This window comes from Podarcis raffonei, chromosome 2 (assembly GCF_027172205.1).
Source record: "Podarcis raffonei isolate rPodRaf1 chromosome 2, rPodRaf1.pri, whole genome shotgun sequence".
NCBI lineage: Eukaryota > Metazoa > Chordata > Lepidosauria > Squamata > Lacertidae > Podarcis > Podarcis raffonei.
This window is the reverse complement of record NC_070603.1, coordinates 84396771-84411856: the sequence shown is the minus strand read 5'-3', so window position 1 is coordinate 84411856 and position 15086 is coordinate 84396771. Positions and strand designations below refer to the sequence as shown.

At 45.7% G+C, this 15086-nt stretch overlaps 1 non-coding gene across 1 annotated transcript; it reads left to right on the top strand.

Annotated features, from left to right (window-relative positions):
* Positions 1–11152: 11152 nt before the first annotated feature.
* On the top strand, positions 11153–11229 carry TRNAK-UUU (transfer RNA lysine (anticodon UUU)). The gene has a single exon. It is a non-coding gene; the product is annotated as a tRNA-Lys (tRNA).
* The last annotated feature ends 3857 nt before the right edge of the window (positions 11230–15086 follow it).

Genomic DNA, 15086 nt, shown 5'->3' with positions numbered 1-15086 from the left:
GAGGGGAGCATGGTGTGGGAAGAGCCATATGCAGATGCCTGGAGGGCCACATTTGGCCCCCGTTGCCTATGGTTATGCACCCCTTTGTTAAGGTATTAGACTGACTTTGCAATCTGCATCATTCCACTGTAGGTGGAGGTTACCGCATTCCTCTTACAAGCAGAAGTATGTTCCCTGCTCTGTTGCGTTGCCACTGGAATGCTTTGCCTCCATTGATTGGCTGCTGGTTTGTTTATTTTTCACGTGTGCTTCTAATCCTGGAGAGGATCCCGAGGCAGGAAGAAAGCTTGGCAGGCTCTTCCTTGCCTGCAGCTCAGCTGCTTCAAACAGGACCGGCTCCTCCAAAAAGAGATTTTGCTGGTGCCTTCTCTTTCCCGTCTTGGCCAAATGCCACTCCTTCTGGCTTCCAGGCTGCTCTGTTGCTCTTCGCTAGGTCAGCAGAATAGTCGGCTACAGCAGAAAAGTCGGCTACTTACTCTCCAGGCAGAGTAAAAAATAAAAATGACAGTGTTCCTCTGAGCAGGAGGAAAACACTGTGCTCAACCATCCACCAAGGTGGCATAGCTCTTCCCAGGCCCTACATACCGGTTGCCCACGCTAGTGACGCAGGCTGAGCTGAGCTACAATGCTGGGGTTTGTAAGACACATAATAGGGAGCAGAAACAGCCAAGGGCAAGAAGGCCTCTGTGGAACAAAGGGAATTGGACAGAGCCGCTGAAGGAGATCAGGGGAGCAGCTGCTAGGAAGACTTTCTCTCCCTGTTTCCCCCTTGCTTGGCTTGCCGCCTTCTATGCTATTCCATAGACTTGTCGAGTTGCACAGGATCCAAGGGTCACCTAGGCCAAGCCCCTGCAATGCAGGAACCTCTACTAAAGCAGCCATGACAGATAATCTGGCCATCTGATGGTGGCAGCAGCAGTTGTGAACAGCAGCCAAATCTCCTGGTCTGCTTTGAGTTGTATTAAGCAAGACACAGAACCGGTTCTCATTATAACTCCTGATAAGTGGGGGAGCAGGAACAAGGCTGAGAAGGGATGACTTGTGCAACCTTTGCCCTGATAATTTTGCCAAGGGGCAATGGGGTATGGTTGCAATCTATTTTTAGGCACCACTTTTGTGTGAAGAACCCCGAAGGTAAAGCATGAATTGCAACATAATATGGTAATAAATACACACCGTGAAAGCTGTTAGTGGTGTATTAACAGAATGCATGCCATGACAATTGACCAGCACGGACACCATGAGAATCAGAACCATCAATGTAATAGCTCTCGCTGCTCCCTGTACTTTTGCCATGAGGTGTATTGCAAGGAGTCCGCAGGCAAGCAGCCTGTGATTTTGTGATCAAAGCTGAGCTGAGTTCATGGGAAAAAACATAATAACTTCCCAGGAATGTGTCTCATGCTTGGCCAGCTCCTGCAGGGCAACCTGTGGTGACTTACAGGGGCCTCCCTTCCTGTGCCAGTTTTTCTGAGAACTGACCCATTTACATGCTTAAGTGAGCAAGTGAGAAGAAGGCAGCACATCTGGCGCATGGTAAAACAGGAGCGACAAGAGAGGCAGCTAAGCTGGCAAGCCAAAAGCCAGAGCGATGGTTCCTCACATCAGCAGCCAAGAGCAGAGAAAAGGCTGGCAAAGAAAACAACTGCTACATGTTTCTTTTTTGTGGCCTACTGCATCTGAGGTAGATTATTCCTCAGAGATGACCATGTATTCCAGTTTGAGAAGAAGAGAAATGTTATTTATCAGCCACTAATCAGGTAGATTATTCCTCAGAAATTACCACGATCCAGTTTGAGAACAAGAGAAAGGTTATTTATCAACTGCTAATCTTATGAGAGTCCCATGGACCGCAAGAAGATCAAACAGGTAGATTATTCCTCAGAAATTACCACGATCCAGTTTGAGAACAAGAGAAAGGTTATTTATCAACTGCTAATCTTATGAGAGTCCCATGGACCGCAAGAAGATCAAACCTATCCATTCTTAAGGAAATCAGCCCTGAGTGCTCACTGGAAGGACAGATCCTGAAGCTGAGGCTCCAATACTTTGGCCACCTCATGAGATGAGAAGACTCCCTGGAAAAGACCATGATGTTGGGAAAGATTGAGGGCACGACAGAGGACGAGATGGTTGGACAGTGTTCTCGAATCTACGAACATGAGTCTGGCCAAACTGCAGGAGGCAGTGGAAGACAGGAGTGCCTGGCGTGCTCTGGTCCATGGGGTCACGAAGAGTCGGACACCACTAAACAACAAAACAACAACAACAACAATCTTATGATACCAAGCTATTCTCATCTATACCTCTCATCACTTGTCTCCTAAAGAACTGTCCTCTCTTCCCCCCACCCTCACTTCTCTCTCTCTCTCTCTCTCTCTCTCTCTCTCTCTCACACACACACACACACACACACACACACTATAATACTGGGACATCTTTTATATTTGTAATGTTAAATGCCCTAAGCTCTGCACTTGGAGGCAACGGTGGGACATGCCTGACAACTCCCTGTCTCTTTCTTTTTTTTTTTTAAATAATATTTATTAGCATTTTCAAAAAACAAACAAGAACAAAAAATAAACAGAACAAAAGAAAAATACAAAAATACATAACAAAATTAAACAACAAAGGAAAAATAGAAAAAACACATAAAGTTATCGTTCTTAACCTTATTTCTCAGACTTCCTCACACCTCCCCTTCTTGTATTCCAATTTAAGTTGTCAGTTCAGCAAGTCCTTAACTTATTTCTTTACCTTAACTTATACATTTATTCTAACATACCATTTTTTACTTTACTTCCTTTTTTCCATTTCCTCCATTTATTTTTAACAATCTTATTTTCAATTAATTTAAAAAAGAAGAAACCAATTTTACCTTATTTAAAACACACATCAATACTTATACCTCATTAGCTATTCTTAGACCTTTTTCCTAAAGTCGACCAAAATTTCCCTTCCACGATTTACCCAATTTCCTTACCGCTAATTAAAAATAAAAAAAAAGAAAACAAATTATCCTTATGTGCCCTTTGGATTCCCAACCTCCACCCACCCTTTTCCCGGTTCCAATCCCCGACCAATGTCCATCAGTCTTTGTGTTATTTATTTAACCTGGAGACCTCACATCTGAGGCCCTTTTATCTCTCTCAGTTCCTTTCTGCCGGTCTCTTTGATGGTCCTTAATGTTAAACCCCAAGTCTCGAAGGGGCTCCGGACCAGCAGAGTCCTTGTTGCTTCCAGCCAGCCTTCCATACTTAAAAGCAAAGCCTATGGGGGGCTCCAACTTTTGTTTCAAATTTCTTACAGATCCAGATGTCCCCAAGGCTCCAGCTTTCACCTTCCGCAGATTTATAATCCTCAGGTCTTCAGATCTCCTCCAAGGGAGATCTCTCCATTTTCCAGGCTCCCATTCAGACCAGGCTTTCCACATCCAATTTTTATTATCCTTTTTTATCATCATGTCAGGCCTCATATTGTAACTCTCCTTTAGCTCCTGCACGTCTCCTGCTTCTCCTTCATTTTCTTCAAAAACAACACCTTGCTCCATCATTTCTGCACTTTCAGTTTCATTTATTTGTTCAGTTGAGTAGGCTTCCTGTTTCAAATCTTTATCCAGCTCGAGACTGTTGTTTACTGACCGGTGTAGTATTGATATCTTTGTAGACATAACATTGTATTCATCTTTCAAATTTCCCAAGAGAACGAGCGCTCTGTCCAGTTCTGCTTGGAATTTACATACTCCAGTCATTTTTGTAGTGTAGTATCCCTATTACCCCTCTAGGGGGATTTTAGTTCCTTAATGTTCCTTTCAGCTCGAAACCAAAAGTCCAGTTATTTTGTATCAGCCCTCGTTGTTTTCAACAAAGTTATACCAGATGAACCAACAAAAACAGCAGAAACAATGTTCTCTTTTTCCAGCTGGCAACTAGCTGGCTAGCAGCTCTCTTGACAGCTGTCAAAATCTTCCATGCAACAGACTTTCTCTTGGGGCGTTCCCGGGTCTCGGGGGGGGTGAAATTCCAGTCCCCAAATTCTTTTTATCCTCCAGTAAATCCTTATAGTGTCAAAACCGTGAAATCAAGATCTTTTCACTAAAAAACAGGTTCTCTCGACCTTGGTTGCCCAGTCCTTTGCTTTAACTTGTTTACAAAGAGGGGGGGGTGACTTCCTTTTTAGCCCCTTCCCGCTCGTTCCAAATTCAAAATTAAATTTTTATTTTTTTAAAGTCCCAATCTCCGTATTACTCACGGGTTAGTATTTTAGAGTCCAGTCGATCTTGGAAGAAGTTGGCGCTCTCTGTCAATGGCTTGCGGCTTCACTCCGTAGGCGAGGGAGTACTCTCAGCACCACGCCTCACCCTGCCTCCGTTCCGAAGCCTTTAAAAAGGCTCCGTCGCGGATTGGGGGGGCGCAAATGGTGCCCGCCGAGTCTCTGTGTTCACAGGCATCCGCGCCTGTGATTTTAAGGGTCCCCGCTTCGCCACAGCGGCCAGACCCAGACGCTACGGAGCCGATTCCCTCCGGAGCTCGGAGGGAATCCGCCATTAAACAATGGCGCCAACCCGGAAGTCTCCCTGTCTCTTTCTACCTGGCCCACAAGGCCTCATTTGCTTCCTAGAGCAAGGCAGGAAAGGAGGAGGCAGAGGACACAGCTCTTCTAGCCCATTCACTGGGTCCCTCACTATCTCTGGATTTATATCAAGGAATTAAGCTGTGCCTGTTTTTGTGAGACAGTTCACAAGCAGATAGTCTAGGCCATGCTCAGCAAGGAGCGTCACAAGACCTTAAATGATTCCGGTGTCCACTCTCCCTCCCCTGAGCACGAATGTTTCTTGTGTCTCTGCTACTAATTCAGCCAGTCTCTGAATGCTTCCAAAGCTGAGCTCATTACTGCCTTTGTTATGACTTCATTTGTTATGTCCCCTGACTGAAGAGGAGCCAGGGAATCTCTCGGCAGCCAAGGATTGCGATACGGTCGCTGGTCTCCACTGTCCCTGTTCATGGAGTGTGCAATGGTGGCTAGTTAGGCGGCATGCACTTAAATCTACATTGTCTGGGTTATGTAAACCTGTCGGCTTTGACAGATCTATGCTTCCAGCCCATCTCCCAGCAATTACCACCTTACACTATGTTCCCCAGTATGCTGATCTCTGCGACTGAAGCAGGAACCTTTGTGCGCATGAAGTCTATTGTTACTTGTGCATAGAGACCATGTGATGTTCACTAGGGAGTGGGACAGGCCTTTGTGCCCTGATCTTGACATCGCATCAGCTTCCTTAAAGGTTTTCCAGCACCCAAACTCCTGTGTGGGTATAAGGGTTCTGTGCAATGAGAACACCTCTTTATGCATTTATGTGTAGCTTGGCCTTAAATGAATGAAGAGCACCTCCTTATCTGAATATCTCATTTGATAGAATGTGTGTGAGACAGAAGATAAAAGGGGGGAAGGTTATGACATACTCTGCTTTTATACATTTCTTGTCTGCTATGAACTTTATTTGCTGCACACCACTTAAATGTTTTTTCTCTCTGTGTGTGTACACCCACACCCACACACCTGTATCTGTGTATCTGTGTATGACTGCAAAGGTTACTGATCAGGCCCAATGACTCACTGGAGTCAAAATATTATTCAAAAGAAGAAGTTTTATTATTTATTTGCTGTATTTATATCCCACCTTTTCCTCCACTGAGCTTGAAGGTGGTGCTAATGTGTGTGTGTCCCCCCATTTAATCCCCACAACAGCCCTGTGAAGTAGGTTAGGCTGAGAGGCAGTGACTGGCCCAAGGTCACCCAGGGAGAGCTTCATAGCTGAGTGGGGATTCGAACCCCAGTCTCCCAAGTCCTAGCCTGATACCTTAACAGCTGCACCACACTGGCTCACTCGTCGTTCTTTATGCTCTGCGGACAATTTTGTGTGTCAGGCCACTCAAAAAACATGCATGCTCCATGGCAGCAGAAGTTGGCCCCATTAAAAAAATAAAATTGTACGTTTCCCTCTCAACACTGCAGTTGTCACTGGAGAGGGTATGTATCCTGCCGTGGTGAATGCAGGAGAGGGAATAGCAAAGCTAAGAGGAATTTTCCATGCCTGCTTCTTGAGTTGCTGCTGTTCTAACCCACGGCACGTTATGTGCTTTCATGTCACCAGAGGAGGCTAATTAAACCTTCTCACTGGGGGAAAAACCTTGATCCTTTTTTTATTATTAATTAAAGTGCCCTAATGCTCTTGAACTAGCTAGAGTCAGATGGTGTGCAGCCTGGCAGGATGTAAAGCTGATTGTGTGGGCTGCAAGCAGCACAAGGGCGGGCGAGGTTTGGGGGTAGCACCGTATCTTACCATCTGCAACAGCCTTTGCTAATCTCGAGGGATAAGGACCAGTCTGCATCTCCACATGTTCCCAAGCAAAGCACAAGGTCCTTTGCTTGCACAGTGGCTCTGTCTTCAGAGCAATCTAGAAAGCTATGGAGGCAGGGGTGGCGCCAAGAAAGAGAGAACAAAAATAAGGGGAAGTCACAGCTGACATCAAGGCTCCAAAAGCCATTCCTAAGGCGTGCTCAGACAATCGCTTGCTTCCTAGGGGGGAGAATACCATTCACTCTTGAGTATTTGAACAAGACAGATAAAAAGCGAGAGCTAGGCAGATTTTCAATGCCCTGGACTGCAGCTGATCTCCTTTCCTTTCTGTCTCTGTGTTGTGACTTTGCCCCCTGTTTCTTCTGTTAGAAGGAGAGGTTAGAACTATTTTTCTCCACGTTGTCTTTAACTGAAGTTGTGGGGAATAGGTCAACAATAAAACCAACAATGTCAGTGAAGTCAAAGAAACCAAAACAGTGCAGGCCTAGTGCTCCCAGCAACTCTTCGCAGTATGTCTTGCCCCAATGAGGCAGCTGAGAGGACTGAAGATCCCCGCCTTCCCATGACTCTCTAAAGTTCCTCTCTTGATTCCTTCCCCAGCAGCTGAAGGCTCTGTTGCCTTGTCTCTCGTTGTTTTGTCCTCTTCATTCCTTTTCATGTTCTGGGAGACCAGGGAGGAAGGTGAGCTGGTTGCAGCAGGAGAGGGAGACTCCCTGGATTCTTCAACAGCCTGCCTCATCTCTGTTCCCTTTCCCTACTCCTCTCCAGACTCCACTTCTGCCTCTCATTCTGGACTGCTCTCTGCCACAGCCTCTTCCTGCTCACTAAACCCTGTTGCCTCTTCAGCTTCCACCATCTCCTCTCCCAGTCTGCTTCCTCTTCTCCGTCTGACCACTCATCATTGTCCCACAGCCAATCCCCTGGCTCTGAGCCTTCTTCCCCTGGGGGTTCTCTTGGGGGTTCCCCAGCTGGTGCCTCTGCATCCAGCCAGTCCATGCTACATGCTGGTGTTCAAACCACCATGTCATGGCAGCATATTGTTTTCCAGCTCAGAATCACAATCCTTAAACTGTTTTTTCACCAACCCCACCCCTCACCCCTGTGTAGAAAAAGGGAAGGTACAGTGAATTCTTCTCTTTTCTTGCATGGGTGACAAAGCAGCTTGCAGAAGGGCATTCTAAGCAATAATAATAATAATAATAATAATAATAATAATAATAATAAATTTATTTATACCCCGCCCATCTGGCTGGGTTTCCCCAGTCACTCAAACAGAACCAGCAGGCAAAGCACCCCCACTTTACATGCTCTTCTCTTGCTTACTGCAGAGGTGGGCAACTTATGGTCCTCTAGATGTTGCTAGGCTGCAGGAGTTCATCATCCCTAACCATTGGTAGTGGTGACTGGGGCTGATGGGAGCTTGAGTTCCACAATGTCTCTGGAGGGCTACAGATTCCTCATGCCCGCCTTAGGCATAGCCTGACTCAGGTTGCTTAGTGTTTAAAACAAAGGAGGAGTGAATAACAGAACCCTGCGCTCAGGGTTTAGTTTGAGCCTAATTGCCTCTAGCTATAAAGATGGAGGAGAAATTCGATCCAGTTCACACTTAAAGGCAAGTGTACCTGATTTGCACTTTCCAAAACAGTATGCAAAACGAAACCCAGCCATCCTTTGAAATTTGCACTTCTCTGAATTTTGTGATGCAGTTTTCCAAGCAAATAACACAAGAAAGCATATGCTAGATGTAGGAGTGTGCAGAAATGTGTATATTGCGGAAACTGACATAAAAATACATTATATTAAGGGGTATGTTTGGCAACACTGCATCCAAAATATGTATATTGTGAGAAATAAGCACTAAAATGTTGACATTTCTTATCTCTGTGGTTTGGAAAACTCATGCAGATGTGGAGGAAGTAGGTTTGGTTTGTCTGCCTCTTGCGTGGGGCAGGTTTCTTACACAGGAAATTGAACACACAGAACAGCCTGCTGCCTGCCCCATATGCAAAAGGTGATCGGTTTGTCTAAGTGAGCCTCCTTTCCACTTAACTAGCTATTTTTAAAATGGCACATTATGTGTGTTTGCCACTGTTTGGGGCACTTGCCACAACCACATTATTTCAGTGTGAAAGACCCATGCAGCTATATGTTTCTTCACAGGAGTTTAAATTGGTATTGGAGGCAGGTGGCTAAAGGCAAACATACAAGTCCTGTAAGCAATATGAGCCCAAGCAGCTTCACAGTACAGGGAACACCTGTACTCTGTGGTGCTCCACCCAGAATTGCACAAAGGGATACATTCACAGATCAAGTTACATAGAAAGCTGGCTTATACGGAGCCAGATCATTGGCCCTTCTAGATAAGTGCTATGTACACAGACCAGCAGTAGCTGTCCAGAATTTCGGAGTGGTGTCTCTGCCAGCTTTACCTGGAGATACTGGGGAATGAACCTCTGCATGCTGAGCAGATGTTCTACCACCGGGCTGCAGCCTCTTTGTCCCTTTGCCCTTCCCTGAGGCCTCGGTATGGCCCACAGCATGAAAGAATCTGCTTTGCTTGGCTGGCCCCCTTCTTCAGATTCCTCCAAGATCTCTTCTGCCATGCCTGACTAAGTCCCTGGGTCTTGTTCTCACCACCTTGGCTTGGCACCAGCTGGCAAACCTTCACAAGAGAAGCGTATTAAAAATAATTAACTGCTCTTCATGGTTCCGGCTCTTGAGGCACACAAGCCTCTGGGTCAGTTTGAGCAACATACCCTTTTGGCCAATAAGGCCTACATGCTTTTACCATCTCCGCTCAGCACCTGTCATTCATGCCAGTCCCCATTCCTTATGGAATTTTGTCACTTGCCTTAAATCAGAGCTAAGCCAAGATGGACTAGATCTGCCTTTCTCAACCTGTGGGTCCCCAGAATGTTGTTGAACTACAACTCCCACCAACCCTAGCTAGCAAGACCAGAGCTCAGGGATGATGGGAGTTGTAGTCCAACAGCATCTGGGGACCCGCAGGTTGAAAACCGCTGGACTAGATGATTCCCAGGGTCCCTTCCAACTCTACAATTCTATTATTATTATTTTTAGGACAGAGGGTGAAAAAAAGAAAGAAGGCCATTTTGTAGTATTTATTGGCTTCCTTATTTTGCAGCAGGCACCATTTCCACCTCCACACCCCACCCACATCCTGCTATGACCTGGAATGATGCTGGGTCCAGAGTATTGTGCATACCCTCCAACTGCCTTGTTTTCCCAGGACATCCCAGGTTCACAGAAACATTCCCAGCTTCCATTTGGATCCAGGAACATCCCGCTTTCCCCCTACAGAACCACTGCCACCAAGCTCCAGGAGGAGGAAGGGCCAGCTGAGCCTCTCCATGGCCACTGCTGATGGCCTCCTCACTTTGGCAGCTTGTAGCAGCTGCTGGAGAGAGGGCAGAAGAGGAGAAGCTGCCGCTGCTGAAGCCCAGCCCCCAGTGATGTGTTGGAACCAGCAGCTCCAGCCCATCTGCTGCAGGAGCTGCCAGTGTGGCTGGCACTGTGAAGATGATCTCCCTGCAGGGGCTGTCCTTGCTTCACTTGTGTGCTGGAGCCCAGCAGAGGACAATGCTACTGCCACTCCTTCTCTCCTCCTCTCTGCTGCTTCTGCCCCTAGGTCAGGTCTGACTGGAGCTGCGGCCTGGTGGCACTGGGCTGTTGCCGAGGAAGTGACCTCCACAGCTCCCTGGTGTGCCATAGACCAGTGGAGGAGAGATGTGGCACTGCCGCCGCCACTCCTCGTCACTTCCACCCGCAGCATTTTGGTGTCCCATAGGTAAGAATGTTGGCTAATATGCATTGGGTGAGATGCAAAATGGCGGCTAAGATGCCAATACAATGGCTGCTCTTGTTGCGTGCAATGGAAGCAAACAAAACTATGCTACTACTGCAGCTGCTAATTAATGGTGAGTTTCTCCTCCCACTAAAGAAATTTGGCAAGATGGTGCCAAATTTGGCAAGATGGCTCTTTGTGCATAGCTCTCCCTTAGCTCAGTATTATGGGGCCATAGCTCAGTGGTAGGGCGCATGCATTGCATGCAGAAGGCTGCACTTCAGTCTGCAGCCTTTATGTGTGCATATCATGGGCCCTTCAGATCCCCACTCATAAGGAGTTGCTGGCTTATATTATGCTTCAAAAGCTTGGAGTTGTCTTTTGACAAGAAACAGCAGGGCAATGAAATAAATGAATATGAATGCACCACCGGAAGTGATGACTCTTTTAACCACCTCCCCCGTGTTTAGCCACAGCTCTCGGTTCGTAGATAAGTCTTGACTACTTTCATTTCACCCCATGCTAACTGCAACATGCACAGGCCTCCAAGCATGTTTCAGTATGTCACTGTGCTTGTTCCTACATTTGCAGAAGCAAAACAATACAGTGTGTGATCTATTTTTAACTGTGGTCGGTGCATGCACATCCAAAGCATTGTCTCATATTTCCTTGAGTTTCAGGAGGTCCCAATGAGAGCATAGCAGCCCAATTCCCAATTACGTTGCAGTTCTTAAATCTTAATCATATGTGTGGAGGGGTGTGATGTTAATTAGAACTTCAGCCATATGGGAAGGGGAGGTTGCCTCCACCCCCAAAGCAAGAGAAATCTCTTTCCTGTTCTTCCGGGGAGGGGAACTCCATTTGTTTGTGGCATTTCTGCAACACTAGCTCATTACATGTATAAAGGTTGAGTCAATGGAAAGAAAGCATGCATGTGCACAGGCAGCCAGCAATATTAGTTCCAAAGTAACATTGAAAGTGACATTGACTGAAGGGATGGCTCAGTCAGTAGAGCATGAGACTTTTCATCTCAAGGTCGTGGGTTTGAGCCCCACTTTGGGCAAAATATTCCTAGATGATCCTTGTGGTCCCTTCTAACTCTATGATGGCTACTGCCACACATCGTCATCTAACAGTGCCACTGCTTTTGTTATTCAGGAATGCTTTGTTACAATTTTGTAATTATCCCAGAGTGGTAATTAATTGGGATTAGACCTTCTTCCAGCCTGTTAGAGTGCTGCCACCAGGTAAACCCACCTGCCTGGTTACTCATTGCTTAGGGGAGGGGAACCCAGGGGCTCAAGGAATGGCAGGCACCAGGTGAGAGAGGTAGTGTTATTATAAGACCACCTTGCCCAAGGCCCCCCAAAATCGGGAAATTGAACGCATGCTGGTGAGCAATGGACATTTTGTTTTCTGATCAGAAGGCTCATTGTGTTTTGTATGTGCAAGCCATTAGTTCCCTTAAGGTTCCCTTGGAGGAGCTGCTTGGACTTTCAAACAAACATGTTTTCTTCTTACAAAGGTAGGAGAAGGGCCTTGCGCCAGACAAACAGGTTAATATTTCACTCTTGCATGGAGTAATGAGAGAAGGCCTTTAATTCTAAAACAATACGGTCTACCAGTTCCTGCTGAATCCAGCAGTTTCCACAGGCCAAACATCAGAGGGCAAACACCAGACAGGCACCTGTAGCATTAGTTAGGTAACATTATCATCTCTTTGGGGCACAGAGTAAGTGACATGTAAGCTTCTGCACAGGGTTTTTCTGGGGTAGGGGTGGGTGGATTAAAGAGATTTTGATTGCTGTCATGCCCAGAGGCCAAAGAAAATTAAAATAAACATGGGAAACTCCACAAGCCCTGTCGGTAACCTTGACAACTTGCCTTCAGCCACTGTAAAGGTTTTTAATGGCAAGCACTGTATAAAACCAAGTGATGTGACGCAGCCCTCTGATGCGTCACAAGGAAGAGGAAATGGTGAGGCATAGCCTGCATTCTTAGGGCAGGGTAACCTATAAAAGAAACGAGGGATATTCAGCTACTGTGCAAAAGGCTCTGGCTAGAATCTGTTTCTCCATCAGAAAGATAGCATTTCCCCCTGGTTTGTTAACACTGTAAATACAGCGACCAGCGTTAGATGCTGCAGCAACAGGGAGATCCAGTTCAGTGGCGTCATCAGAAGAAAAACACTGAAAGGTCACTCCAATTCAAGTTATGCACAAGTAGGGTGGGTGGGGATTATTCAATTCAGTTCTCATTTGAGAGGAACCTACCAGGTTGTCATTTTCCAAAACAACAAGCAAACCAAAACACAGCCACCTCTCCAAATCCAGACCTCTCCAAATTCGGCAATGCGGTTCTCAAGCCAAATAAATGTGTACAAAACTGCACCTGGGTGATTTGCAGTACTTTACCAAGGACTTACAACTCCCAGCAACCTCCCCACAAATTAAGCTGTAGAAATGAAAAAAACTTCAGGAGAAATCAGGAATGGATATTTGTGTGAATGGACCAAGAAAGCCACCCTACAATAAAAGGCTGTTGGGTTGGGAGGTCTGGCCATGTAGCTCACAGCAATCCGTGCGAGTTTCAGTGAGAATAAGGTCTTAACAGGGAAGGACATTTGCACAAACACCTACAAAGCAGGTGGCCTTTGCATGCCTTGTTTACTGAGTACAGACTACACATGTGAAGAATCTCATTTTGCATCCTGAGCCGGAGAAGAACTCTTATGGGAATCAATGCTTGGTTCCTAATATAGCTGAGCATTACGACAAATCTGAATTCCAAACTGTGGTATTATGAACTTTTGCAACATCACTATGGATAATATATGCAGATTGCCTTTCAATTGACACCCCTCTTTCCTCTGTATTGCCTGAACCGTATGCATATCCCCAGTATTTTTATTTTTTTAAAAAAATGCTTTGTGGGTGGCAAACACTTTGAACAATCCAGGGGCACATAAACAAGATCTAATTCAGGAAAGTTTCACCATTTCTGGCATTTCAGAAGAAACCTGATGCTGTGTTTATACTCTATGGGCTGATTGATGGGAATCAGGGTTCCTACTTTAAAGGTTGGTGAGTCAATGTGTTATGTGGAGAGAGAGAAATTGTTAGGCAGAGACAATCAAGCAGGGGATATCTAATTGGTGAGTCATGTTCACCTTACTCGGATATTAATGTATTATTATCAAGGGGATAATTCCTTTGAAGGTAACATGAAATCACAGTATATTGTGGAATGTAATTATTTCCAAAGTCTTTCCAAACGCACATCAGGTTGTTCCAGGAACCTCGTTTTAAGGATTTTGCTAACATAATTACAGAATTACTGTGTTGGTGTGATGACTTACTCAGCAGTTTGTGACAGGGCAGCTCAAGCTGAGTTCAAAAGGAGGGCACAGAAAAGCTGGGAATCTTTTGGATATGCATTCAGGAACAAACTGTAAGGCACAGCTCTTAAATATACAGAGATTTTGCAGTCAATATAGTTACAAATATTACCACAGGCTCATTAACATGGGATAAGCACCCTTTCTGTTTGCGCAGTTCGGTTTTATTCATTTATTTTATTTTGGAAGATTTACATGCTGCTTAAGGGGGGAAATGGCTTATCTCCAATGTTAGTTCTGCTTAAAGTAGACCCATTGAAAAGAATAGACATGGCTAACTTAGATCCTTTCATTTCAGTGGGTCTGCTCTGGGTATAATTTTGTTGGATGCGACTCCATGAGTAGGATTCAGCTAATAAATCCCATCAGTCGAAGCCTTGCACAAGGACTTCTGCTTGAGCAATGCGGTTTCCCCCTGTATCTCCCTAAAATTGTCTCTGCAGGGAGTGAGTGCGGGGGGAGGGGGAGGGGAAAGAGAGGGGGGATCATTCCACCTGGGAAGCTGAAATGCCTGTGTCAATAATAGGCATGCATATTTATAATATCCCACCTTTCAAGAACCCACAAGTCAGCTAAGTTCAAGACAAAATACTAAAATGGCAATCAACAGCACAAACTAAAGATCGGCTAATCAAAAACCCATAAAGTGTAACAGCCACAATTAGATAAACTCTGGATCAGAGCAATTATGCAGCCTCCCCAAACCCATTGGAACAATATAATACTGCCTTAGCCCATGGCTTAAAATGCAAGAAGGTCTTAATATACTGGTAGGTTTGCATGGAAGAGAGTAGGTCTTCACCAGTCCTTTAGGTCAGCCTTCTCCAAACACACATCCTCATGTGTTTTGGACAACAGCCTCCCTCACCTCCAACCAGCATGGCCAGCAGTCAAGGGTGATGGGAGTTGTAGTCCAAATATGGGGAAGGCTAGTTTAGGGCTTTGAAGGCCCAGTGCCAGCACTCTGAATTGGGTCAGGAGACCAAGGGGAAAGAGCCAACGTAGTAAAAACCAGCACACACTCCAAGAGGCCGACTCCAGCCAACAGCCCGGTAGCTACATTCAATACAGCCCTAAACACATTCTGCTGGATTATAGGCAGCCCAGCCCGGCTCCCATTTCTGTCTGCTTCCTCTCTTCCCGCCACGTGCAGTGAAGGAGACGTGGACTGGAAGGCATTCCCCATGGCAGTCAGCAAATCCTTCAGGCCTCTGGCATGCCAGGGCTGCAGGCTGATTTCTGAAAGGAAGCCGATAGATTTAGATTGTGTGCTGCTGCAGCAGGCAGTTAAGGCTGTTGCTGTTTTCAGCTCTCACAGCAGGAGATACTTCCCAGCTCCGAGTCAGACACTGAAAAGAAGTCGAGACATTTCCAAAATTACCTTTATTGTTACTTTTGTCTGTGTGCCTTAGCTGGGAATGGGCAGCTCTGTCAATTTTAGTTTCTGATTTTGCCAATTTAAAATTCTTTTTCCCCCACATTAGTTTGAATTTTTCTTTTTTTAAAAAAAATACTCATGAAAA